Source organism: Salminus brasiliensis, chromosome 11 (assembly GCF_030463535.1).
Source record: "Salminus brasiliensis chromosome 11, fSalBra1.hap2, whole genome shotgun sequence".
Taxonomy (NCBI): domain Eukaryota; kingdom Metazoa; phylum Chordata; class Actinopteri; order Characiformes; family Bryconidae; genus Salminus; species Salminus brasiliensis.
In genome coordinates, this window is record NC_132888.1 from 6,906,650 (window position 1) to 6,931,921 (window position 25,272).

The 25,272-nt window shown below is 42.1% G+C and overlaps 1 protein-coding gene across 3 annotated transcripts in view; it reads right to left on the minus strand.

Annotated features, from left to right (window-relative positions):
- Positions 1–25,272, minus strand: part of nbeab (neurobeachin b) — a 464,498-nt gene that overhangs the window by 122,213 nt on the left and 317,013 nt on the right. The gene's annotated exons all lie outside the window — the stretch shown is intronic.

A 25,272-nucleotide genomic window follows, 5' to 3' on the forward strand; every position in this document is an offset into this window, starting at 1 on the left:
GGCAGAGACTTTTTTCTGTCCATTGGGGTGCTTTCAGTGAGCCCACACCAATGGCTGCTGTTCAGGGGCTCGGCTTGATTAAGACGGGTGAAATCTCCCTGCCTGCAGAGCCGCCGAGAGCAGCCAGACTCGGAGCAAGGCTCCTGGCATCGCATCCCACACTGGGCTGAAGAATAGAAAAGGTGGGTGTCAAGACAGACACACGGAGAGGGAAGTCAGTGAGTAGACCCGAGCACAACAATTCCAGAGAGACTGGGGAAAGAGAGGGGGGTGAGACAAAGGAATCAGCAAGGAGAGTGTGTGAGCTTTGTATTTAGGGGAAGGGGAGGGATCGGGGCTTGTTAGAGTGCGTGGGTGTGTGTAACCAAGGGAGAAAGGAGGCTGCATGATGAGCAATGAGCGCCGCTCACTTCTGCAATTAATCTTGTCTTTCTACCTGCGCTCGTCCTGCGTACCCTACAAGCATCCATTATCCTTCCACTCCCCGCTATCCTTACAATCACCCTAATACCCTCCACATTTGCCTAGCCTCTTTTAATTCTCCCTGTCGAGCTCGGTCTCGCAGCCGGAGGGAAAGTGCTCCTCCTCCTCACACGGGGCACCAACTGAGGATTATCCCCAGTGACACCTTAAGGACACATCCCTCCTCAAATCGACGCCATCATTTTGGCTAGCATGGCAGCGAATTACTCTGATTTATCTGCCATTTGCTCAGAGCACAACAGGCCTGAGTGAAAGGGTGGTGCGGGTTTATCTAGACGGTAGCCTCCAGTGCTTGTAGCGGCATAGCATGCTAATAGGAAGGCTTGGTGAGGAGCTGTGTGTGTGTGTGTGTGAGTATGTTAGGGGGAGAAGCGGATGGTTTTACCCTGAGGGGCTTGTGCAAGGGGACTAGAAAGAAGCTGAGGATGGTAATCTGGCTGTTGAGTGCAGTAGATAATTTGCACTTGATCCCCTTGTAATTATATAGTTTAAATCTTTTTACCCGGGCTAATCCCGCACCGCAGCGAGACGTCTTCCAAGGCGCGTAGGCGGAGCCGCTGGGCTCGGCTCGTCAACGGACATCTTACTCCCGCTGCAAGCTTGCGGAAGTGGGAGGAGAGAGGGCTTACTGACATAATTATTTTGACTGCGCTTATTTCGGGACCCTGTGTGTTTTGCATATCGCATCCCACCATGAGGGGGATCAGGGTAGGCAGGATTCAGCCTGGCACAGAGCTGCAGGAGAAGTGAAGGCTTTCAGCTAAACACTTGCGGTTTATATTAGGCCTAGGACATCTCTGTGACCATGCGGCCTGTGCTTCAGGTACTCTGGGCCATCAGGTAATAGTGATGTGACCCACTGTGATACACACTTCCATTATTTGTACATGTGGAAAAAAGGGAAATGAGCAAATGACTGACTTTTAATTAAATGCATTCTATAAGTCCAAATGTTTGTGGACACCCTTTCTAATGAATGCATTCATGCATCCATTGCTGACACAGAAGCACAGTCTAGTCCCTGTTGAGAAGAACTGCCAATAGAATAGGACTCTCATGAGCAAATAAACATGAACCTCTTGGCACCATGGCTTTGGCTAGAGGGGTATAAAGACCCCCAGCACTGAGCTGTGGAGCAGTGGAAGAACTGTGTTCTCTGCAATGGTGGATTGTGCTTCATCCGGTACATTTGGATGAGTTGGGGATGAGATGGAGTAGTGGTCATCCAACATCCTGACCTCATTAACGCTCTTGTTGCTGAATGCAATTAAATCCTCAGAGCAATGCTTCAAAAATCTAGTAGAAAGTCTTCTTCCCTGGACAGTAGAGACGGTTACTCCAACAAATTCTTTTTAATCCCCTCGATTCTAGAAAAAACAATGAATGAGCTGGTGTCCCAATACTTTTGTCCTTATATATGTTCTGTGTGTTATAAACCAAAGGTGGAATATAAAGGTGTAACTGAGTGATCGCCGAAGACCAGAAGGATGAAAAGATGGATGACTGGAGGGGGTGTGTGTATGTGTGTGTGTGCGTGTGTGTGTGTGTGGGTCCCTGCAGGCCATGGGGACTGCGGGCCATCTTGCAGGCCTGCCAAAGCTGACAGACTGTGACAAGCCGCTTGGCGTGCGGCTATTTGACTAATTACACTGGATTACAGCATATTAATGCAAGCTGTTTTCTCCAGGGTCAGCGACCCAGCCACACTAGCTCCACTCTAGCTCCTAAAGCGACGAGGCTCGGGGAAGGAGCAAAAAAAGAGACGTTACGCTTCCTGAAAATGAGAATAGAAGTGGCTCCGTTCTTTTGTCTCGGCTGATCAGAGAATGTGTAGATCAAGCGAAGGGCTAAGACATGCTGTCTCCACCTAAAAAAAAAAAAAGTGCCCTACAAGGCTGTTCCCATACACAGCCAGAAGGGATTCTCTGGTAACTACCTCTCTCTCTCTTTCCCTCTCTCACTGTAGCGCTCTCCCTCTCCCATGTGAAAAGGGAAATGGCTGAAATAGGAGCGCTCATAAAGTGCACCGAGGACGGCAAGTTCAGAGCGTGATTTATTGCTCTTGTGAGTAAACGCTCCCTAAAGCTGGATCATAGGCGTTTTCTCATTGATTGAGCTATTGTGCTGAAATCAGATCCTGATTAATGAGTGACCGTCAGAGGGGAGAGGGCTCGTTCTGGGGAGAAAATCTTTATATCGCAGTCTGCTCTGCTGTGAAATACAGAGGATGTTTAAAACTGCTCGCTGGTATGCGAGATGCGAGAGTGTCTTGGGGAATGTGCCGGTTTGTGATTTCAGACCCAACAACAGTGACAAATGAGCAAGCTCTGAGAAACTGTATTAACAGCCAGACATGAGCTTCCTGGAAGCTGATAAACCTTGCAGATAAATACAGATACAAGCAAAGGCTGCACACCCTGTTTGGAAACATCCAATAACACATCCAATGTTTCTACACTCACAGCTCATTCTATCAGCTTCACTGACCATACAGGATTACTGTGTAGTTCTATAATTACATACTGTGGTCCATCTGCTTCTCTGCACTTCGCTCTGTTCTTCAGTGCTCAGGACCTCGCAGGACTGACCACCAAAGAGCAGGTAGTATTTGGGTGGAGGGTCATTCTCAGCACTGCAGTGACACTGACTAAGTGGATCAGACATTATTATGGGTCATATATTTTTACAGAAATTATTTAAAAAAACATTCACAGATCAGCCATAACATTAGTACCACTAGAACCAACACACACACACACACACACATATATATATGTGTGTGTGTGTGTGTGTGTGTGTGTGTGTGTGAACATCTCCAAAACATCAGGCAGGTCTTGTGGGTATTTATCTGATTTGCAGTGGTCAGTACCTACCATAAGTGGCCCAAGAAAGGACAAGCAGAGCAGTGAACCAGCGACTGATGTGATCCATGGAGGGTCCACCTCACAACTTACAGGACTTTTAAACACTGCTGTTAATGCCTTGGTGCCAAATAACAAAGTATATTTGGTACTAATCTTATGGCTGACTGGTGTAATGTATCACATGTTTACATTTTATTGTATGTAGATTTTAGATGTCCGACAGTAGGTTGTGAGCTAAAGGGAGGACGAATTTCCTAAAAATGAAAAGTTGCATTCTGTGAATATTTAGTATAGCAAACCTCCAAAATTACGTTCTTACAGCTTTTTCAACGGGAGACCCCCGTTAGCTGACTTACATTGAATATCATAAAACAGCATAACACACAATTCACCATAGCCTTTGTGCATGCCATCTATCTTGCCCTGTGTTGATGGTGGTTAGTGTGAAATAATGGGTAGCATCACTGACCTCCCTGTGGCAGACTAGTCCCCCAAGTCCTCAGCTGGTAAAGTGCACCACTCCACACAAATAAGGGTACTTGTGTCCTTTATACTGTTTGTGGGACAATTTTTAAGGCCAATCTTAAAAAGCCCCAAGAGGCATCATTTTGTTTGCTGGGAAAATCCTTATAAATTCTAAGAGTTGTGCTTTTGGGGGGCTTATTATTTGCTGAATCACCACAACACTGAAAAGTTATATTTGAGAACTTTTACCCAAGCAAAACTAATCAGTGCCCAGTTTTCCCAAAGCATCACCGGCTAGAGATATACATGCTGTAAGTATGCATTCACATACCCATGATGGCTGCCTTTGCCCATCCTGCAGCTGCTTAGTGCGTCGGCTGTGCATGTCCTCACAAATTAACACTACATGTATTCATGTAAGGTGCAGCATACACAAAACTGGTAGGGTTAGCATTAAAATGGCAGGAATTCATGAGTTTAAATCCTAAACCATGCTGCTTTGCCATCCGCAGCCAGAGTCAGAGAGAGCACAACTGGCCATCCTCTCTTCAGGCTCTCCCCTCATCACTCTTAAAGCAAAGTTAGCTGGCACAGTCATGTGTTAGCGGGTGCGTTGGAGCAGGGGACCCGACGCTTTCCTCAGAGTGTGTCAGCTGCCCAGTGATTTGCTAGGGGGAGCTATAAACAGGCAGGTTAATTGGCTGTGTGACCAGATATGCAAATACCCACATCTGTATGATGGTTTTTTGCCGCTGCACAGCGACAAATATGCTCGTCAGAACAGCTGGAGAGGGATCAGTGTTATTTTAAAAGTCGATGTAGAAACCTGGTTTGTGTCCTCCAGTCTGCCCTCTAGTGGAAGCCCCCAGTAACAGGCATAGCACATACATAAGTATTTGAACGGTTACATTTACAATGCAGTCGGTTGAACACATGGCCAAACAGCAAGTATATCAAGCTTTAGATCTATGATTAAGTGCTAGAGAGTGTGTTCAGAGCCCTGCAGAATAAGAAACCAATCAAAAATCTGATTAAACATGAAGATGTGTTTATTATAAAGGTAAATCCTTACAGTTCATAGATTTCTCTAAACCCTCAGCTATTTTGCCACCAAATAAACCTCGTAAAAGCGTCTGCTCTAGGTGCTGTAAGTAAGTGGTGAAAACAATAATTGTCAGTTTCAATGCATCACTCTTTAGCAATCCGAAACCTCTTTTTGTTGCTAAAACCAAGTGTTCTCATGGTATCCGCTGTGCTCAGAGTCCATTCATATGCAACATCCCGGGTAAGTGTGCATTGTGTTTGGGTTTCTGCTAACAGTGCCCCAATATGGCAAATGGACAACCTTACAAAGGCCAAATAGGAGAAATGAGGCATGCTATGAGTGTGTTTAATACACACCGGCCATCTCGATTGTGCCCGGCCAATCGGCGACTTGCAACAAAAGGCGTGCCTAAGCTCAGCTCCTCCAAATCTGCTCCCCTGGCCTTAGCGCTGAGAAATAATAGTCTTAAAAGAGGCATTATGGGTAGAGAATGCTGGAGGGGCTTATGCACACTCCTTTACACAACGTTTAGGCCACAGGTTTCAAGGGCCAGGATAACGGCGGAGAAAAGGTAGCGCTGCAGAGCGGCCTTCTGGAGCCTGACCGCCCTTATTGTACAGAAGTCACATCGCATTAACACTGAGGCCATTTGCAGGATTCTCCGCACTCTGCTGTGCCTTTCAGAACAGATTAAGCTATGAAAACTCAGGAATTACTAAAGCACCTATTAGGCAATATGCTCAGCCTATTCTTCCCACATCCCTTTGAACAGGTCTGACTCAATACACCAGGGTGTTCCATTGATTTTGAGGGAGGGTGTGGGAGGGAGGGAGGGTGGGGGAGAGAGAGAGCAGCAGAAGGGGGTCGGGGGTTGGATAGAGGGAGCGAGATGGAGGGAGAGAGGGAGAGAAGGAGAAGTAAAGAAGGGTTAGGGAGGGAGGGTGGGAGGGATAAAGGGAGAGATGAAGGCAGAAGGAGACAGAGGGAGGCTGGTGCAGAGAGGGGGGAGGAGAAAGAAACTAGAAGGAAGGGAAAGAGGAAAAAGAGAGCAAGAGAGAGAGAGAAAGAGAGATATATACAGGAGGAGGCTGAGAAAAAGAGAGAGAAAGCATGAGAGAGAGAGAGAGAGAGAGAGAGAGAGAGAGAGAGAGAGAGAGGAGATAGAAAGATAGAGGGAGATATGAAGGAGGCTGAGAAAAAGAGAGAGAAAGGGAAAGAGGGCAGAGATAGATAGGGTGGAAAATAGAGGAAAGAGAGAGAAAGCATGAGAGAGAGAGAGAGAGAGAGAGAGAGAGAGAGAGAGAGAGAGAGAGAGAGAGAGAGAGAGAGAGAAAGGGATAGAGAAAAGGGGGAATGAGAGAGAGAGAGAGGGAGAGAGGACGAGAGAGAGGGAGAGAGGGAGAGAGCGAGAGGGGGATGAGGGAGAGAGAGAGAGAGAGAGAGAGAGAGAGAGAGAAGGAGAGAGAGAGAGAGAGAGAGAGAGAGAGAGAGAGAGAGAGGGAGAGGGGGATGAGGGAGAGAGAGAGAGAGAGAGAGAGAGAGAGAGAGAGAGACAGAGAGAGAGAGAGAGAGAGATAGGAAGAGATTGAGGAAGGTCAAATGCAGAGGCAGACAGACTGCCAGTGACCGAGGCAGAGAAAGAGAAAGGGGTTTGAGAAAGAGCTAAGGAGGAAGTGACTGAGGAGAGAGAGAGAGTAAAGAGAAACAGAAGAAAAAAGAGAGAAAGTGAGAAGAGGAAGAAAGGGAGGAAGGGACTGAGGAAAAGAAGAGAGCACAAGACAGAAAGAGAGAGAGAGAGTGAGAGAGAGAGAGCGAGAGAGAGAGTGCGAGAGAAGGTCTAGAGAGTAATAGAGAAAGCCAAAGAGAAGGTCAGATAAAGAGGCAGACAGGGTGTCAGGGGCTGAGACTGAGAGAGGGAGTTTGAGAAAGAGTTAAGGAGGAAGACAGAGAGAGAGATAGAGCGGGAGAGATAGCTAAAGAATGCTCTGTAACTCAAATCACTGTGATTTTCTTAATTCGTTTGAATAATCTTCCCCTTCATATTTCCCTTTCTCATAATCGGTATGATCACTTCACAGGGAAACACACAGGTCGGCTTGCAAATGTGTCCAAAGACGATTCCCGATTCTTGGATTATTGGAATGCATTCTTGATCTTCTCTCAGTATTCATAGCTCTCGCTGTCATAGTTGCTCGTTTTTCCCTCTCTCAGCGTGATGCCACAGTGAAAGGAGCTCCACACTGAAGTTAAAAGCCAGATCAGCTCTCTCTCTCCAGTGGAGCAGCTTGGTCAGGCAAGGTCGGCCCGCTTCTGCTGCTTCAAACAGGCCGGAGCGCATGGGAATGGGGGTCGGAGCGTTTAACAGGATTGGAAAAGCGCAGCGGTGCCACTCCAGACGCAGGTCGTGTGGCGTTAAACGGCTGTCAGCCTGAGAGGAGCGCAGACAAAAGAGCTCACCCTCTTTTGAAGTGCCAACGTCGAAGAGGGCGGCCCTGCAACGGCGCTTACGTGTGTGTTTTGGAAATCCGCTTTCAAGCTCAAAAGTTCAGGTTCCTGCAGATGATTCCCAAATCCAGCATCGGAAGAAAAACAACACTTAGCGGCACGTAGCTGACCATATGTATTCCATTTGTGGCAGGAAAATCGCACTAGCTTGAGCAATATGTATGTACGGTGTGGGGGTGGTGAGTGTGTGTGTGTGTGTGTGTGTGTGTGAGTGTTACACAAAAAAAAATGGAGGTGAAGGAGAAACCCTGCTCCAGATCAGCTCCAGACGAGACTATGGAACATAATGAGCTCTCAAGGGGCATCTGCCCATTAAAACAGCCAACAGCGGTATAGCAGGTGAGCGAGGTGTGTGTTTGGAGACTCCACACATGCACACACACACATACACAGACACACACACACACAGTCAGACTTCCAAACATAAGCACAGCTAGACATCCAAGCAATAGGTGAGGCCCCCTACCACTTCCAAGTCTCATACCAGGCCACTGACCCTGCACAAGCTGAAGAACTACAAGCAGCAACACAAACACAGGTTTGTCAGCTTGTCAGGACATGGGGTCATACATTCTGGTGTTTGGTATTTGGACAGTGGGATGCTGATTTGACTCTGTGTTGTCCCACCATCTGCTGGAATAGAGATTCTGTGCAGTTTAGGGTGAGTGAACTGTTTTTGGTAAGCAGCTCAACTCAATGAAATAGTTTACTTGGTGGGCTGGATTAGAACCTTTATCTGGCCAGATGTTCAACACCCCTGTTGTAGATGACCAATAGTGGCATTGAAAAGGCAGGACTTAAGTAGTAAGTAGTTTGACCAGTAGTTGATATAGATGCATTATATATGTGTAAGCACCTATATGTAAAAGTAATGTCCCATGTATATCATTATATACACTATGGACAAAAGTTTGGGGACACCTTCTCATTTACTGCTTCTTCCGAAATCAAGGGTATTAAAAATAGTTTAACCTGCTTTTGTTGGAGTAACTGTCTCTACTGTCCAGGGAAGAAGGCATTCTGCTAGATTTTGGAGGAGCACTGCTGTGAGGATTTGATTGCATTCAGCTATAAAAGCATTAGTAAGGTCAGGATGTTGAATGATCACTACCCTAAATCATCCCCAGCTCCCCAACACATCCTGAAACTATTGGATGAAACCACAGTTATTACAGAGAGCACAGTTCGCTCAATTATCAGTGCTGGGGGGCTTTATACCCCTCTAGCCCATGTCTGTCATTAGGCATAGTATAGGTTCATGTTTATGTGTTCTATGCTTTTGGCAGTACTTCTCTATGCATGAGAAGAAATATGCATTTGCACATCTAAAATGGCTGAATACATTAATTAGAAGTGGTGTCCACAAACATTACTTTTATAGGCAAGCATATATATATGGGGGTATATATATATATATATATATATATATATATATATATATATATTTTTTTTTTTTTTTTTTTTTTTTTTTTTGTAATACCCTTGATTTTGGAAGAAGCAGTAAATAAGCAGGTGTCCCAAAACTTTTGTCCATAGAGTGTATATAATGATATACATGGGAAATTATTTTTACATATAGGTGCTTACAAATATATAATGCATCTGCATCCACCATTGGTCAAACTACTTAAGCCCTGCCTTCTCAATGCCACTATTGTTCATCTACATCAGGGGTGTTGAAATATAATTTGTTTTTGTTTTTTATTAATTATTATTATTATTTTATATATTTTTTTGCAACGTTGCTGGTCCTGAAACTGAAGATTAATCAAACTTTTCTCTGGTTTTCCTACAAAGTCAGGACATTTTGGTCCTAAAGATATGTGAAAATGAAAACAAGCGCACATACACACTCACACACACACACACACACACACACACACTTCTATCGTGACGACCCCTTAACATGACCCATATTAAACTCCTAATTGGATTGCCAGCAGCCAGTAGGAAAGATTTGGGGCCTCCTCGCCTTTTCTCCTTTTGTGTCCACATCAACAGCCACAGCAAAACAATAGTGCTGGAATCAAATGGTCAGAGAACTTCTCTTCCCTTAAACACAATGAGCCGGCCAAAAGTGGCCTGAGTGAAAGCCCCATACCCCAGCTCTCTCTCTCTTTCTCTCTCTCTCTCTCTCCATTTCAGCTTCAAGGCCATTTGAGTTTCCAGAGGAATGAGCAGCCCATGAACCTCTGCTATGTCCAAGAAAACAAATATCCCCTCGTCCATTCAAGTGCCAAAATAAACCCTCCCCTAGCAACAACATCAATCATGTTAATTATGGCAAACACCATAATAACAATAATTACAATAATATCTCATTAAGAGAGCGAGAGTGAATGACGGGGGAGAATTAATAGCAGGCAGGTGTACAACATGCCGCAATTATAGAACCTGAAATTAGCTCATCGCCCCAAGGCAAATGGAGAAAAGAGAAAGAAAGAGAGAGAGAGGGAGGGAGAGAGAGAAAGAGAGAGCAAAGAAGGAGCTGGGGAGGGAGACTCTCAAACTTGCGAGTGTGGGTTCACAGACAGCAAAAAGGCAAAAAAGAGAGAGAATTGCAAATAAGCAAACACAAAATGTCTTAAATGTGTAAATGAGGCTGAATAAAAAAAAAAGCACAGAAGCAGAAAAGAGGGGAAAAGCAGCTTTTCCCGGCAGAGTTGCGCTGGCGGATGAGAGGGGAGCAGCCGAACGTGATCAAGGCGAGCCGTGGAGCACCGCGGCAGCCGTCAAGCCTGTGCCTCGGCCGCCGACTGGCAGCTTCCCCTTCTGCCGTCAATCATTCATTACGCTGCACTGAAGCTGTGCAGGAAGCACCTCCTCGCCTTGACCCGTCATATTAGGGCTTCTGTAAATGGCTAATCCGCCTTCGTTAGACGGTGTCAACACAGCGGCCCGTTTTGCGCACTTTCAGACACCAATTGCTTTCAAAAACGCTGCCAAAAAGCTAGAGAAAGGGAACTGTCGCCGACGGAACACCGTGAGAGTTTCAACACAGTTAACTCACTCAGTTTATACTAGCCATACGTGTGTGAGTGTGTGTGTGTGTGTGTGTGTGTGTGTGTGTGTGTTTGCGAAGCAGCTTTACTGAACTGAAAATTTTATATATATACACACCAAATTCCTCATGTTTCCTACTATAGCCATTTAATCCCATGTGAAAAACATAGCTATTTTGGCTGTTATAGCTACATTTTCCGTTAACAGTCTGATTTTGCAGTACTGATGTTCTAATTATTTTGCCAAACAAACCTGATCTAATTCAGCCGGAAATTTAGATAATTTTAAAACGCTTTTGTTCTGAACTGCTGCAATAGAAAATGCATCACATGAACAGTGGTATACGTCAAACATCAGTGGTGCTGTATCATTACTCTGATTTAAAAGAACAATAAAAAGCACTTGCCAATCCAAACAACACTCTGAATGTGATAACACATGCACATATACAGAAATCGAGCTCAGGCAAACACATGAGTAATTCTGCTCTGTGTGTTATGTAGTGATAGAAAACCTAGAACTGCTAGGTTTCGACACGGTGGTCCAGCGTGGAAAAGCACTCTCACCATGGCTAACATAGATGTGCTGTCTTGTGGTCTTAGACCTTATTTTTATTATCAGGACTGCCATGTGCAATAGGATAAATAATACTTTGCAATTATGATTGATAAACAAAAATGTCTAGTTAGAACTTTAAAGGAACTTAATGTGGTGGATGTTTCTGCAATATGTTTCCTTAACCTCAGTACCCCCTGGCCTGACACGGGGCTACCACTGCTGAATGTTTCATCGCAGGGGAGATGGAAGTGATCAAGATGGCTCTTTTAGTCTCAGGGCTGTTTCTAAATGCACAGAGCCCCCAGGCAGGAAGCGGCATGTCAGCGCTTCCTGCAGCCCTTCACACAGGTTTTACCGTACAGCGCACACCCACTGAATGCTGATAACAGCGTACAGTCAGCTAAGCGACTGCATTAAAGAGGCCTGTGGAGAGATGATGGGAGAGGCTCCAGAAGAAGAATTTTAAATAGCAAAAAAAAAAAAAACTCCAAACCCCTGGAAAGGCCCCTTTACTGGATGTTGGCTTCTTTCTGCAACGTTGAAGGCCTATGTGTATTCTCCACAGCTCTACAGTTAAGCTATAGTCTCTTTACACAGTACACAGGGTAATTTATGCTGTTCACAATCAGAGCTTGCATTTAAGCAACATTATGTGGCAGTGTTACCTGAAAATAACAGCCTTTATTGATGGTAGACTGACTGTATTAGTCAGTCAGTGTACCAGTGTACAGCACTAGGTAACTTTGGTTGAGCAACTACATAACACTGCATAACCTGAGTCATATTTGTGTAAAATCCTGTGATATTACTCTACTGCCTCAGTCCACATGCTTTTTTCCCTTTATCCCTAAGCTTGTGCACAAATGCATGTGTACAGTGCTCAAAGCATGATCTGTATTCGCTGCAGTGGAGTAAAAGTGAATTGCCCAAGAGCAAAAAATACCAATTTTCACCGAATGCTGATTTACCTGCCACAAGACTGGAAGCAGGCCTCACTGACCTGGCAATAGCAAGATGAAAAAGATATTAGATACTAGAAATTCTCTCTTTTCTAGTTTTTGTTCATCTCTGCAACACAGAAAAATGGGTTGTATGTAATTAGAAGTAAGCCTGCCGTGTGAAGACCGTGCTTTAACCAGACTTCATCTTACTGTGAGTTTTTTATTACTATAAATAATTATGATTATGACTCAGCTATAAAAAGGATTATTAAAATTGTGTGTGAATTATGTGACTTATACACACACAACTTAGAAATCAAATACACTCATTATGAAAAAACATATTTGTAAGGTCATTTGTGCCAGGCTGTTCCCTAAATGTATAGCTGATATAAACACGAAATGTAAAGGGGGAAACAATTCTAATAATCAACAATGTAAACCCAAACAAATTAGCCTCCTCTTACATGCCCCCTAGGTCTTTGGCCTTTACAGCAGTGGAATAGAAAATTGAGATTGCTCATTGTAAATTGAACATAGTAAAATGATGTAGATCAGCATGTAGAACCAGTGCTTTCTGTGAGCTACCATGTTTTTATTGCTGTAAGAAAGTGTATGGCTTTTGTTCTTGTTGGATACACAATTTTTTTTGCCCCAGCCAGTGTGTGGCTTATTCACTTAGGAGTTCACTCCGAATATTATATATATATATATATATATATAATCGAACATGAGCGACTTACAGTACATTCCTATTTGTTTTCTTGTTTCAACAAAAGTTTGCCTTGTTAAATCACTTATTACTTGAATAAAGGCAACAACGTCAGTTAGGTTTCACAGAGAAAACTACATTAAGTGGCAGAAATGGTGGCCACTAATGGGCCTGCAGAAGAGTTGCATTTTGATTTTACATTTAAACAGTTTAATTTTGTTTAATTAATTATGGTCTGCTTTAAACCCTTTGCTCAAAATTGAAAGTTAAAGTGGCAGCCTATCCGAAAGATAGGCATGGCATTTGCAGTAATGTATTAGCCCACCCAAAGCAGACCTCATCTTACAACTGAAGCAGTCACATATACACATGTGCCCTGAAATGCATTAATGAAACCAATTTACTCCAACCATGTGATTTCACAACCTCCTAAAATCACACTTGCATAAAGCCACACTGAAGGTATCAATCATTTTAACCTTCATTGAGGTTGCATGTCAGCTTCACAAAGGCGCTCATATGGTGTTAATGAGCGTGTAATATAAGCGGCTGGCCACTAGGCCGGCATGCTGCCGGTTTATAGAAAGCAGAGCAGTGGCTCTGAAGCTGTCTCTCCACATCACTCAAGGGCAATCAGGAGGAATAAATATCAAACTTCGTTCATGGCAGCAGTAATCACTAACCATAACATACTGAGAGGTTGCTGTTTCCAGTGAATATTCATGAATCTGTCGGGCATGGAAAATACAGGCCAGTTTGTTTTCTTATTGTAATCCTGTTTTTATAGTAAAACCTGGTTAAGGCTTGGATTCTGTTTGGCTCTCACAATGTATACCACAATGTATAGTACATTATAACTCCTGAAACCCTAAGTTTGGTATTCGTTTTAAATCTTAGTTCAGAAATTATTGAGAACTATTTGGTAACCACTGGGTTTAGCGTATTTATGGAGTCCCACAGGGTTTTATACTAGGGCCTCTTAAACTGATGTTAAATTTGACAGCAGTGTAATAATGGCAGTGAAAATCTGGAGTGTGGGCTTATATACCTATATATACCTATTATATATATATAATATATCTTTTTTTTTTTTTTTTTTTTGCATTGGACCATCCATAGTAATGTAGACTAAAGCCCAGCTGCTCATGTGTTGCATGTTGCTCTGTGAGAAGATGCACTTTTAACATTGTTTTTTATAAGTGAAGCACAATGTTTTTAAAGCAATACTTTAAGCTACTTTGGTATATGACACAGGATAGTACTTAAAAGGGATTTCTGGCCAGAAGCAGCAGCAAAGTGGAGCTTCAGCTTCATTTGAAAGCCTCTACTATAACCTTTGAGTGATGTTATAAACCATTTTTTGGTTCCATGAAGAACCATTGTTGTAAAAGAGATGTACATGTGAACTTTAAATTGGTAAATAACCTTAACAGCCACCTCTCTTCAATCCCTTAAATGGTTCTTTGGGACCAACATTTTTACAAAGATTTTACAAATGTGGTGTTCTACATTAGCATCCATGTACCTTTTTGAGGGAACCGACATTGTTCCTCAAAATATCTCAAACAAAGAACCTATTTTGGCAGCATTTACAAATGTGGAGCTCTACAGAACCATCTAGTAATCCTTTTTTGGCATCACTACAGCCACATACCATGAGGGTTCTGTGTGAATCTGAGTCTGAATCTTCTTAGAGCCTTAACATGTAGATATTCTTCACTTTCAAAAGGTTCCTCAGATTCACGTCTAATTTACAAGACTGACTCACTAAAGAGCCGTCAGCTGAAAGGTTTGTTTTTCAGAAAGAACCAGAAGTGGTTCTTTTATGGCATTTTGTAGATAACCTTTCTGGGCAGATTTATTTTGTGTCCAATAAACTGCAATTACACACTCACACAGCTTTTTACAAGTTAACCTACAAGGCCTCAGACACAGACCTAGAACAGGAGTTGGTGGCACCATAGAGAAGATAGTTTGTTATTCTTCTACACCCTTGTTGTTCCCAGAAGCTGCTCATTTTCTCTTTGGTTTCATAAAGAACCATTGTTATAAAAGATTACATTGGCAAAGAATCTTAATAGCCACCTCTCTACAATTATTTAAACGTTTTTTTATGGGACCAAAAATAGTTATTTTATCACCCTTCATAAAAGTTACATTTTTACAAACTACTCTTGGAAAACTGGAGATAAAAAAAAAAACAAACAAAAAAACAACAACAATATAAATCAAGTGATTTTTATGTTCAGTTTGCTGCATTCATATATTAATATTAATGTTATTGTATTATTGAAAGTATTACATACATCCTGATGAGGTTCCATTATTATAATTATGATCATATTAGATTTTTTAAAGATAACAAGCTGGGAAAATAAGGCTCATTGTTTCACTTGTTTTTTCTATTTTTTTATTGAAGCGTATTGTATATTTAGAATTGTATTAATACAAATATCCCACCTCTGAATACCCACAAGCTGTAACCACTTTAATCTGTGCCTGTGATGATTTACTACAATGTATCGTCTAGTTGCTTCCATGTAGTCTATTCAAAAGTGTCCCATGTTGTCAGCAGTGAGGCCGGGGACTGGTGCGTGTTACTAATGGTAATGATATACGTCAATATGGCCACATCGCCTCCCACGTGTCCTCCCCATCGTCCAAAACAAAGGAACCGGCAACTTATGAACTGCCTGCACCACTCTGCAGAGTCCATAAAACAACTGGCCTCAGTCACCGGGGAGACCCCCGCCCCAGGACTACCCCCCCAGAACCAACCCCGCCTCTCTGAAACAGGACCACCAGATGACACAGATGGGGCAAGGGCAAACAAAAAAGGGGGCTCCCTTTGTAGCAACCCGGAGCCCTTTCAAAAAGTCATTCAAGCAACAAATTGGGGAAAGCTGGGCCGTGCAGCAACACTAAAGGTTCTTGCTCTTTTATTAGGGAACCTCCACACCCGCTATAAATGCAGACTGATTTATGAACATCTAAGCCAAAACGTTTAAGGCAAAATATGCAAGGCCAAGCATTCCGAATATGAGCGAAATGTTCTCAGTGTTACAAGCTGTGCACATATTATTGTGCTGAAAGCTGTGAGCTGTAAGCAGAACGTTGCTATGGAGGCTCTACCAGGACTTGGGTGTGTTTTTAAAACAGAACAGTTGCATTTTACTGAATCTTTCCCAAACAATTATTTATTTATTTATTTATGCAGAATCTCTGTCATACAGTACAGTTTTTTGTAATGGGGTGATGCCATAGAAGAACTACTTTGGGTCCCCTATAACATTTTTAGGATTTAAAGAACTTCCTATACTATATGAATTGCCTGCTACACCAATTTAAGAGGCCTTCCTGGAACCTTTACATTATGTAGAAGCGTTAAAAGGATTTATAAGGTCCTTCACACAAAGGAATCAAAAGTGGTTCTTCTATGGCATTGCACAAAGAACCATTTCTGGCACCATTTACAACAATAGCGCTCTACAGAACCATCCAGTGAAATACATTTTAGAGGAAAACGTGTTTTTTCTATGACACCAGACAAAGAACCCTAATTGACACCATTTACAAAAGTGGTGCTCTACAGAACCGTCCTGTGCTAGACCTAGGAACCAAAGTGTTTTGTGTTCTGTAGCTTTAAAGAAAGAACTCTTTTTGGCCTTCACTATTCACCAATGTGGTGCTCTACAGAACCATCCAGTGAAAGAGGTGATGTTCTAAGGAAACATCCATTTACTTTTTTGAAGGAACCAATGTGGTTCTTTAAAGTATCTTATACAAAGAACCATTTCTGCCACCATTTACAAATGGTGAACTCTACAGAACCATCCATCCTTTTTGGCATCACTGCAGCCACATACCATGAACTGGTTCTTTTACTGCATCGCACAAAGAACCCTTTCTGGCACCATTTACAAAGTGGTGCTCTACAGAAATATCCAGTGCTAGACCTAGGAACCAAAGTGTTTTTTCCATAACTTTGAAAAAAGAACCATTTTGGCCTTCACTATTCACCAAAGTGGTGCTCTACAGAACCATCCAGTGAAAGATTTGATTTAGGAAACTAAAGTGGTTCTTCTAAAGCTTTGCACAAAGGACATATTTTGGCATGAATTTACAAATGTGGTGTTCTACAGAAGCATCCATGTACCTTTTTGAGGGAACCAACGTGGTTCTTCAAAATATCTCATTTAAAGAACCTATTTTGGCAGCATTTACAAATGTGGAGCTTTACAGAACCATCTAGTAATCCTTTTTGGATTTGCATCACTACAGCCACATACCATGAGGGTTCTGTGTGAATCTGAGTTCTTCTTAGAGCCTTAACATGTAGATATTCTTCACTTTCTAAAGGTTCCTCAGATTCACGTCTGATTTACAAGACTGACTCACTAAAGAGCCGTCAGCTGAAAGGTTTGTTTTTCAGAAAGAACCAGAAGTGGTTCTTTTATGGCATTTTGTAGATAACCTTTCTGGACAGATTTATTTTGTGTCCAATAAACTGCAATTACACACTCACACAGCTTTTTACAAGTTAACCTACATGGCCTCAGACACAGACCTAGAACAGGAGTTGGTGGCACCACAGAGAAGATAGGTCGTTATTCTCCTACACCTTTGTTGTTCCCAGAAGCTGCTCATTTTCCCTTTTTTTCAAGCCTTGCTGACTTTCAGTCCTCCTTTTTCTCTGCAGCTCACTGGCTCCCTCTCCCTCCCTCCACTGCCACCTCCTCTCTCCCTTTCTCTTTCCTTCTCTCTCTCTCTCTCTCTCTCTCTCTCTCTCTCTCTCGCCCCTCCCCTCTCTTAATCTGCATAGAGAGACATTTGTCATCATTAGCCCTGCTCCGACAGTTGGCACCCGGCACCTCAGATCTCGAGGACTTGCAATTATGAAGCCTTCATCTTGTATTTGGGTTACATGGCCTAATTTCATCATGGGCTTCAACAGCCAGCATTTCATTACCCGAGCCCCCAACCTGGGGAAGAACGCACCCTTTTGTTCTGCACCCTTTCCTTTGTCCCCCCCACCCCACCACCACCAACCCACCCTAACCCTCTCCACAATCGGCTGTTCGGTGCCCGCAGCCTTTAGAACTGGGCCGTGTAATTAATTTGAAATGCATCTAGGCGTTGTCCACACCGGGGCTGTTGGGAAGATGCCGCGCTTGCGTAGCGTTGGGTCAGTGGGCAAATGATTACGGACTCAACCTCCAGACACAAGCCGTCTCTCAGACATTAAGATTAATCACAGGGTGCCTCGATCTCCACCATTGCTAAAGGTGGGCTTATCGAGGCTGAAGAGTTGCCTGTGTTTACTCCAGGCTTACCCTGCGTGATTCTCAGGGTACTGAGAGTTTGTAGGCCCCTTCTTTGAATGAATTACGTTCTTGGTTGAAAATAACGCTTAAACCACCGTGTTTCTGCTAAATGACCCAAATGACATTAATATTAAATCTATGCAAATGCATGGATGACATTTGTCAGGGAGGCCGACAAGCATTGCATATTAAAGTGGAGGAAAAAAAGGGGGCGGCGGAGTGATTCATGTGATTCAAGTGCTTCGTTTCTGAATACCATCTTCTCTTCTCCCGCTCTCTTTCACTCTCTCGCTCGCTCACTCTCTCTCCGGGCACTTAAAGAGCAGTAAAGTTAATTTGTGTTCTCAGGGTTGGGCTTTATAGACATGGTTTAAGCACATATGGCTTTAGCCAGGGCTAGCTGTTCCCTACATGGTCTGGGCTTGAAGTGCGCCTCAGGCTGTTTTGTCCCTGGCTGCCAAACACCCATGGGAGGAGGTCACTAATACGGCATGGAAACTAAAACAAATGGAGGGATGGGATCCAAGGCACAGAGCGTTGGGGGCTGACTGGCAGGAGGCAAAAGAAAATTAACTGGGAGTCCTGTGGTGCGACCATATTGCCTGGAATAACCAAATTCGCCTTGGACGAAAACTCAATGACAACTCTCATATCCAGCCTCAGGAAGTTGAAAGGGATATGTCATAATAAATGTCTGTCTCGTATAATGCAATCTCTTCCAGTGCCGGCTCCACGGTAATGTCTCTTGTCTTAAACGGACGAGGCCTTTAATCTGATTTATATTCAACTCTGCCACTCCATTAAATCCACTTGATAATCTGTGCTCTGACCTAGCGACGCCTTTTGGCTCGGATCCATTTCTGCGCCGTTCTCTCCGAGCACAAAAGGCCGTCGCAGAAAAGATGACGGGGCGAGCACAAAGAACCGTCCCTGAGTGATGATGGGATACAGCCGAGATGACCTCTTTTTGTCGCTGAATAATAAGATTATTAACACGGACATGAAAAAAAATCACTATTAACTTCAATTAAGGGACGACGACAGCAGTAAAGCTCCAGATATGTTTTAATCCGCTGCAGCTTTGCGCGACACTATTAACTTCAGCATCTAAAGCTGCCTGAAATGACTCTGCAGGGAAATTAATGAAGGAACTTTAATTAATATCTCTGAGACGCACACAATGGCCTACTTTATTTAATAGAAAATGTTGATAAACACAATCATAACCTCATTATAATCTGATAATAATATAATAATGTGTTTACTTCCTCAAAGTATATCTTTAAAATAACCTTAAAAGGGCTTGAAGACTTTCTGAAAGCTTTAATTCAATACTTTGTATTTTCTTGTTTTCATTTATGTATTTATTTTTGTACTGATAAAAATGAATGCCAGACAGTTTGGCTGCTTCGTCAAAATCAAATAATAAAGCTTAACAAGAAAGTTTAAAAGGTTGCATTCATTCCAGTACTTTAGCTCCATTCATTTGAGAATTACACAGTCAGGAAACCAAGACCCAGCATTCAGAATATGAGTGAAATGTTCTCAATGTTTCAAGCTCTGCACATATTTTTCTGTTTAAAGCTGAAAGTATATTATACTGTATAAGCAGTACGTTGCTATGGAAGATCCACCACAGTTGGAAGAATATTGATGTGTTTAAAAAAAATGCAATCTTGCATTTTCCCAGAATCTTCCTCAAACAGTTATAGTTTTTGTGTGTCATTTAGTACAGTACAACACAGAAGAAGTACCTGGCAGGTCTTGTGGGTGTTCCCTTTATGCAGTGGTCAGTACGTACCAAAAGTGGTTCAAGAAAGCACAATCAGTGAACCGGCGACAGGTTCATGGGCTCATGGATACGATCAAAGGAGGCTCCACCTCACAGCTAACTGGGCTTCATGGATCTGCTGCTAACATCTTGGTGCCAGATACCACAGGATACTACCTTCAGAGGTCTTGGGGAGGTCCATGTCTCGATGGGCCAGAGATGGTGTGATGGCACAAGGAGGACCTACTCAATATTAGGCAAGTGGTGCTAATGTTATGGCTGATTAGTCTATACTATACAAAAATGCTTGCTTTACCAAGTCAAGAAGTCTTTCAGGAACCTTCACATTAGGTTCTTCACACAAAAGGAACTCTGGCACTTCACAAGGAACCCTTCTCCAGATCAAAATACAGTAAAGTACAAAGAGCAAATTCTACTCATTGCAATGCTTTAATCATCACTTATTGCTAGTTAATATGTACTAATGTGTGATGTATCTGAGTGTTACAATATCAAGAAATGCAATGAAAAGAAAACTTATGGGGTAAAAAAAGAATGGATCCAAGTCTGGATCCAAGTATTTGATCTCAATTGACAAGGCACTTGTGGGAGAGTCAACTGTGGTGTCACATGGCAATTTCATTTTCTTGACAAGGGGCTATTACCAGGCGACCCAAATGTTCTGACAAGGGGATCATCAGAAACACGACTAGGGGAAAAAAAGATCACTGGGGAGGAAAGCCCAGAACAAAGGGGCCTTCAACCAGCTAAACGTTTCCTGGGTCATATGCTTGTGCAACATGAGCGGAAGCCAGGCCCATTGTATTGATTTACACCATCACACGTCCCATTCAGTGGGTCAGAAATAGCGTCCATACCGAAGGGAACGCCCTCCCCCCACCCAACACCCCGTCCCCGGATGACAGTGAGATGAGGGGATGTGCATTACAGTGACGGAGGCACATAGCAAGCAATGTTACAAAGACATAAAAAAGGGTATGAGAGGTCAAGGGGGAGTTGAAGTGCCCCTAGGTCAAGCCTGAAAGCTCAAACTGGTGAGTCGTACAGCACGGGTTTGATGATTTGCATCCGTTCGGATTGCGTGTGAAAGCTAGTTTAATAGGATGAATAGAACTGAAAACAAAGGTGATGTGATGCCAAAGAAGACCTACTTTAAAAACGTTATAGAGGATGGTTCTGAGATGCGTAATTCTGAGAAGCTGAGGAACCTCTATTCAGTGTAAATGAAATGTCTTCTAATTAAGCAAAAGCCAATTTATTTTTATTATATTATTTATTTTATTTATTATTGATGTACTTAAAACAGCCAAGTAAAGAAAGTACTTGTGCAATATGAACATTCTGAATTACGGAATTGTTAATGGACGATTAGACCACAAATGTCAATATAATGGAATAAAAGGTCTAAACTAATATGTGAGATCTGCAATATTAAGAACTGAAGCTAAAGGCAATGTACAAGACCCCTGAATTGCCTAGCATTAAGGGTTGGTGTATTTGTTTCAAATTACTTTATTACGTGCTGAAACTGAGGCAGAGGCCAAAGCAGGCTAAGCAGGCAGTAACCCCCCAGCACATGCTGCAGATTAGAAGGGGCTAATCCCGGCGAAATGGAGCCGGGTGCTGGGGAATACGGAAGGAGCGCGCTGGCAACTGCTGGCAACTGCTGAGAGTCTGGAGAACAAAAGCTGCTAGAAGAATCGTGGAATCAGAACCAGCGAAGAGCACCCGGCCTGCATCCAATAAGGACACATACCTGCTGGGAGATCTAGAGAGTGAGCAAGACTGTGTGTTGAAGGGGTACAGAGCAAGGAAAGCAAGAGCAAGAGGGTGTCACAGTGAGAGAGACACAAAGGGATTTCCTTCCTTTCACTGGAGAATTTTTAAACTGCCCCTATGGCCTCCTCCTGTAGGACTGTGGACATCGGTAACGTCGCATAGTAACAAGAATTTCTCATTTTAGAGAAAGTAGTGAGATCTTGTCGGTGAGCTAGTCTGAAGAACAGAGCTTGGTTTCTCCAGGTTTCTCCTGGACGCCCCCCCACCCAGTCCAGCCAGCACAGGATGTGTTCAACTCCATCAGCAGCAGCAGCAGCTCACCTGATTTACCATCATTAAGCCCTGATTTACCACCAAACCAGGTGTTGATCTGAGGAGAACTCTAAATAATACTAGACTCCATGAGAGAGGAGAACTTTGGAGATGTTCTAATGAACAGTGATGTTAAACCAAGACTTAGTAGTTATGATATTAGTATTTATTCCAATATTATTGCTTACTTAGCAGCTTTTAAAAATACCCAATAGCCTTTCTGTAGTACTGTACATCACAGCTACATTCTCTGTGTGAGGAACAATAGCATTCTACTATGTGAACTCGGCAGGGAGCTATTAATTATGACTGGAAAACATCCGCCATGAAAACAGGCCGCACTGGGGTCACTACAGTGTGAGCCGACTCACCATGGTGCCCATTCTCCCTACAGTGACTAACGAACATTCTCTTATTTAAAGGCACAGTCTGAATTTAGCACAAACTGGTGAGTTTGCCACTCAAAGGCTTCAAAACTGAACCAGTGGAGGTGCTGGTGCTGCATTAGATACATTTGTGGGACACAAACTATTCTGAGGTTTCTAATAGAAGGAAATGTCTAAACTAAAGCTACTGTGTGCACTGTAACACAATAAAGATTGCAACTTAGGGGATGTTTCTGTATTGAAATATTACTCACTGACTTATTCTCAGCATTTAAGATCCTTAGACCTGCATTATTCTTAATTAACTACTCATTTAATGCTTATTATTGAGCAACTACTATAAATAATTCAGTAACTGCAGTGAAATAATACATAGTGGAAACCTAGAATATCTCTAAAAACCTTGAAACCTTGCAACCCAATTGGATCTCTTTGTACCTCCATGTGTGAATCTAAGTTTTTCCACTTTTTTGACGTATTTGGAAACCAGCATGTGGTCTTAACATTGTGTAGAACTTTCATGGCAAATTGACCAATAGAAATGCCTCAAAATGACTTGAAATGAAAGTTAAGATGACCATTTCTTTAAAGTCCTTTAAAGCCATTTCTGAGATACAAGGATTTACCATGACAGCAGTCATTTGTCTGGTTTCTGTAGTGTAGTGGTTATATGGTTGGTGTGGTGCAACAGATAACACCACTACCTGCCACTGAGCTACCACATCACATGGGAGACTGGGGTTCAATTCTTGGTCTGGGTGACTATGCTGCGCTACACCAATAAGAGTCCTTGGGCAAGACTCCTAACACTACACTGACCCACCTCTGTAATACAGTAACCTTGTAAGTCGCTCTGGAGAAGAGCGTCAGCTAAATGCTAGAAATGTAAATGTAATTTGTCGTTATGAGACGAACAGAAGCTTGAGAAGTTTAAAGGGTTAACAGAAAGCTGGAAGATATAATAATCCTCAACTATTACAGCAGACAAAAGCCTCCACTATAGAGCATTTCCACTAACAGTACTCAATATGTAGATATTTCACTAGCCCACCAGGCTCTCATTTACAGTAGGAGTTAGTTTTAGAGTCTGCCTATAGACAGTTTAACATACTGGGGTAAAATTCTCCAAAAGCTATCCTATGACAGCCAAGCCTCTACATAGTAGTGTGTAAGCTTCAGCTGGGGAGGGGCACTGGGGATCCATCCATGGAGCCATGAGGTGCTTCTGCTGTTAAATTCATCCGCTCCGCTGTCTCCAAAAGCCGAATTACCGCCAGCAAGGCATCTTTGTGTCTCACACTGACGAACACACACTGGCAAGACGAGCTGAGAGCAGCCGGAGTCTGGGAGGGTTTTTACAGAAATCACTAAAAGGCCCTTTAAGGATGGGGGAATTGCATGGATTTGTCCAAAAAGTCTTACTCTATTCTACAGTGTTGTGATGAACATTTCTAGCTGGAATTATGAAATTATGAAATATAAGTCCTTTATAAACCCATAAATTTGAACTATAATTAGTCAATAATTAGAACAATTCCAAATGCAACTACTCGTTCATTATTATAATGATGTATAATGTGGATTGTGGCTTTATTGACTTTATTACATGCATCACAGTCAAAATGGTGTAATTACTTAGTAAAGATTATTAAACAATTCATTTTTAGGAAGAATGACGCAGGATGGAAATTATAGGCCCGAAAAGATTCCAAATTAAAGTTTATAGTGTATATAATTATACATAATGTAAATGATGGGTCTATTATAAAGGTAACTGTCAAAAGAGTCTCTATACCACAACAAAACAGCATGATGGGAATTATGAGCCTATTATAGACTTAATAATTTATTTAAAACATAAATCTAACTATTAATTTTGATTCAAATTATAGTTATACTTACAATTACTTATAAATCAGCCATTACAAATCAGTAGAAATTATGCATAGTGGAAATTATGTGTTTATATTAAAAGATCAAGAGAAGACAAAAAACTTATTATGAACTATAAACTTAAATTATAGACCTATTATATATTTAATCGTCCAAAAAAAAGGTGCTATTATATATTTAATCATCCAAAAAAAAAGGTGCTATTATATATATTTTTTAATCTGTCACGATTTACGAAAACCAGGAGCGAAAACTGTCAGAAAAGGAGAGCACGCGCTTTTCATGTGGCTGAAAGGAGGTTCCAGCCTGGGAGCAGCGCAAGACCAGCTCTGAGAGATGGGCTCGAGATAAAATACACCATGAACCATAAAGAGCAAGAGATCCATAAACCGTACTGCAGGCCTCCAGCTCCCGGCAACACGATAAAGATTAGACGGTAAATGGACACACGTCGGCTAAACATCGGTGAAACATCGCCCCGACGATTAAAACAAAGCAGACTCATGTTTATTAAATGTATTATTCATCGTGGTGTATTCCTTTCATGCTTATTTTAACGACTAATTATAATCCACGTGGTAAGGGGTTTTATGAAGCGAAAACGCACGAGGACGAGAACATCAGTATCTCCACATTAACGAATCTGAACGAAATTTTGGTTATTTTACATAAACAAACAAACAAAAAAAAAATAGACCGTATTATATTGTACATCTGCAGTGTGGGGTAGTTGCTGATTTTTTTTTATAATATTTGACAAAAAATAATGGGGTTAATTATTATGTGTTTTTTTTTTTGCTGTTTAAATACGATCGGTAGATACATGTTTAGCACAAACCTTAATATAATAGCACTTTAATACTATACAGTAAAGGTACAGTAATATGGACACAGTAACACAACAACATCGTGTCTCACAGGCTATTATAGGTAACAATCAAAGCTTCAGTAGCGTTTAAATAATAAACATATAATAATAAACACCAGACAAAGAAAAATACTGATAAACAGATTATAATGCGTATTTACAAATATAAAAAAACACAAATCAGCTATAAAAATGATACATACAGACTATATGATGTCATATAATGGGGGCAAACAAATAATAATAACAATAAAAAATAAACAACAACGGATGGAAATGATTTAATGTGTAAATAAGAACAAATGTTGTGATGGATATTAAAGATTACAATAAGTAGAGAAA